Below are 4144 nucleotides of genomic sequence, written 5' to 3'. Positions count from 1 at the left end.
ATAAAAAAGAGTAGTATTATTGAAAATGTCTTATTGGCACAAGAAATAATCAGCAACAGAATGTGTTGTTTGAATAGGATATGAAAAAAAACTTATGATAAGGTGTCATGATATACTTAAAAAGGGTAATGAGGAAGTTTGGCTTTTGTGAAAGAATGATAGATATGATTTGGAGATTGATATCTAATAACTGATACTTAATATTAGTTAATGGACGAGTTTATGGTTTGTTTACTTCAAGAAAGGATTTAAAACAAAGGGATCTATTACCCCCCCCCCCCCCCCCCACTCACTATGATTATCATTGCTGCTAAAGTTTTTAAAAGAGGTCTCAACAGTCTAAAGAAACATAATGAGTTCATAAGATTCGGACTTCCAAAATGGAGTAAATAGATAAATCACCTATCTTATGCAGATGACATAATATTTTCTATTCGGGGTAGAAGAAGTCAGTTTGAAAGATAATGTTGATTCTTGGGAAATATGTAGTTAGATTATTACATCATATTGCAAATGCCCTATTTCCTAAACTATGATGGATTTAAGAAACAACAAAATCACTATAGAGTGTTTTTAGATGGAACAAGTACTATAAGAAATTGCATACTATATTGGCACAAGGAGCAGAGGCTTCATATATTTGGAAGAAGATGATTAACGTGAGAGAAAAAGTGGAGCATAATGCCTGGTGGTATTAAGTCTAAAAATGCCAACTTTGGTTTGAAAACTAGACTAGAATGGAAGCTTTATGCTATGTAGAGGAAGACAACCAATGTGAAGAGGAAATAGAAGTAAAAAATTTTACTCTGAAAGGAAGGTGGAATAAAGAATAGTTGTTGATATATATTAGAAAAAATGACTGAACATATTGTAGATAATATACATCCATGAATTACTGAGGAGGAATATGACAAAGCATGGTGGATGGAGAGTAAAATGGGAGATTTTTAATTAAATCTGTTGACACCCAATTTTGACCTCCCGATATCATTTTTAGGCCACTATTTTGTCAAATTTATTTAATTTGAATTATCAATATTTTTACACATTATTTTTATATTAAATACATTCCGACGTATCGCATTCACAATTTAGAAAAATACATAAATTATTTTATTATCTTTTAGCATCATTTTTATAATTTTATACGACATTTATGTAATTTTATTAATTAAATTATTTTTCACGTAATTGTGCACACTCATATTTTTTGCAAATACCTTGTCAGTTTTCCATTATTTAATACTATTTATTCATACTATTATTTTTTATTTATTATTATTTATTGACATTGTTTTTTATTATTATTATTTAATTAATTATTATTTATTATTTATTATTTAATATTATTTTTATTATTATTATTATTATTATTATTATATATTATTATCTCTACTTTAATTTAAATAACAGCCCAATTTTTAAACCAATTTATCTAATTTATTTATCTCATAGCTCAACTCCATCCAATTTATTATAAATCTAGCCACTTTACATCCAGTTCATATCAAATTTAGCCATAAATATTTCAATTTTTGTCCAAATTGTAAGTCAATTGAATGACCCTATTTTAATCTCAGTCGTTGATCAAAATTGATCAGACGGTTGAGAAGGAGTCAAATTTCCTTTCCTTTTAAGACCCAAAACAAATCCCTAACCCTAATTTGCTTCATTTCATCTGCCTCCCCACAGACCCGCCTCTCTCTCCCTCTCTTCATCTCACCTCTCTTGTCCTCTCCTCACCTGCGTCCAAGGCTACCGCCGGCCACTCTAGCATCGGCAAGCCACTCCTATTGCTCTCCTCTCCCTCTATAAAACCCCTTTCCCTCCGATCTCCCTTCCAAAGTCGTCGCAGCCAAGGAAGGCAACAAGTAGCCGCTCCAGCTGACCTTACTCCCTCTGTTTGTCAACCCGAGCCACCCCTAGCGCCATCAGCGGCGCCGCCATCGGCGAAAAAAGCCACGCCAGCGAGTACAAAGCCCCGCGCCACCAGCAACCTCCGATCATCGCCGCCACGATAACAGCGGCGACCAACGCCCCGTGTCGTCGTCACCTCCAACAGCAGCGACCAACGCACTACCGAAATCGGCCTTCACCAGCCGGGACTTGACCCCTCTTCCTCCGCCAGCGCCACCCTATGACGTCTCTCTACTCTCCGCAAATCCCCCCAGATCCGACTGTTATATGGTTTGATTCCTCAATACTGTGATTGCATGTTCGTTCCTTATTTAAACCTGCATGTTATCTCTTCTATGAAAGCAAATTTCCTAAGTCGAGCTTTTAGATCTAAAGTTTGTGATATCTACGTTGATTAAATCCTTTTAATTATATGTTTATACTGATTTCGGCTTGTTCTTGAAAGATGTGATACTTGTATTACGTTGGTTTAATTGATATTGACAAAAAGCTTAATCTGTGTTTATGGTGAAATACTGACTGTATGACAGCACTAATTTGATTTAGTGAAATGGATTCAATTTGATTATTGTGATTAGTGGACTTAGGATTTGTCAATCAATTTTTAATATATATAGTAATTACTGACGTTGATATATGTTTCCATGATTGGTATCTATTCTCCTAACTTAGTATTTTTCCCCTTTTCACTTATTTATGGTAACTGGAAATAATTGATCGAGTTATTTTGAATTTTCTTCCTGCAAGGCAAGTATGTGTGCGGTTACCATATTTTAACAACTTCTTTTATGGTAAATACATCACTAAATTGATTTCCTCTCATTCTTGTTTTACTTTGATTGATTCTGTATTATATCAATTCCATTATTTATGGGGAAAGACTTCAGTAATTAAAGGGGTGAAATTTTTCTTTTCGTGTTTTGTCTTGGCTGACTGATTTCTTTAACACTATATAAACCCACCCCTGAATTCGCAAAGGGGGACAGCGAAAAGTTCTGAGGTTCACAAGTTCTACAACACTACAATTGCTACTTCTCTCTTAAAACAAAAATCGTTAGCTATTCTTATACAAAAATAATTAGATACTTTGAGGTTTCTTCGACTTTTCTTCAAGGCTTACGGAAACATCTTGTTATTATTTTAAGTGCTTGACATTGTTATTGTCATTGTTGCTTTTACTTGCTGCTCACTGGTGCATCCTCAATCGACGCAATTTTATCTTCTTTATGTGCTGACTGCATCATGTAATGAAAATCTTTAGAAATCATGTCTATATGAAAATTTTAATGTTTATTATATGTTCTCTTTTTGCTTGTCATTATATCTTATTTTGCAGGTTTAAATTAATAATTACGGGTTCCAAAGAGTCGCCAGAATTGTTATATAATTAGTTTTAGTATGCTTTCTTATTATTTGATTTGTAATATTTTGTAAAGACATTATATTGATGATGTAATAATAATTTTAGGGACTGCTTCTGGAGGTGGGAATCTACATGCTCTGTGAATGATATAGGTAGGCACAATTTAGGTTAACGTGTAATACATGCTATGTGGGTCACTTAGGCATAAAATTATAATTTATTAACATATGAATCAATTGCTACGGTTTATTAATTGCTCTTTATCTAACTAAAAAATAACATACTAAATTATTTGACATTAAGCATACATGTATATTGGCATATTGACAGCATGTTAACACTTATTTAACATATTGACACAAAAAATTGGGATATAAGTATGTTAATGCATTATTTAAGCATATTAATTCATTAAGCATGTTAATGTATGTTTAACATGGTAACATTAATCTTGACATATTAATATTTTTCTAGCATGTTAAATATTAGGACTATGCATATCGTCAAAATAATATTTTAAGCATGTTAGCATCTTTGAACATGTTAACAATTAATCTTTTGCAAGTGTTTGTAGCATGTTAATACTAAATTAAAACAGTTTCAGCATGTCTAAATCAATTTTCAGCAACTTGAATTAATTTCCAGCATGTCTGAAATAGTTCTAACAATTTTAAAATAAATTTCAGCATGTTTCTGCATTATTAAAACAAGATTCTGCACACGAACAAATTTCAGCATGTTAAAACTACTTCAAGCATGTTAACTTAAAGATTCTGCACGCTTGCAACATTTCCAACGTGTTCAATGTAATTTTCAGCATGTTTAATACAACTTTCAGCATGTTTAATAATATTTTCAGCATGG

At 32.4% G+C, this 4144-nt stretch overlaps 1 long non-coding RNA gene across 1 annotated transcript; it reads left to right on the top strand.

Annotated features, from left to right (window-relative positions):
• Nucleotides 1–1433: 1433 nt before the first annotated feature.
• LOC107867876 lies at nt 1434–3527 on the top strand. Its single transcript, XR_001673403.2, has 2 exons — nt 1434–2187; nt 3254–3527. It is a non-coding gene; the product is annotated as an uncharacterized LOC107867876 (long non-coding RNA).
• The last annotated feature ends 617 nt before the right edge of the window (nt 3528–4144 follow it).

Source organism: Capsicum annuum, chromosome 4 (assembly GCF_002878395.1).
Source record: "Capsicum annuum cultivar UCD-10X-F1 chromosome 4, UCD10Xv1.1, whole genome shotgun sequence".
Classification (NCBI taxonomy): Eukaryota; Viridiplantae; Streptophyta; class Magnoliopsida; order Solanales; family Solanaceae; genus Capsicum; species Capsicum annuum.
The sequence above is the reverse complement of the archived record's forward strand: the minus strand, read 5'-3'. Positions and strand labels throughout refer to the sequence as shown.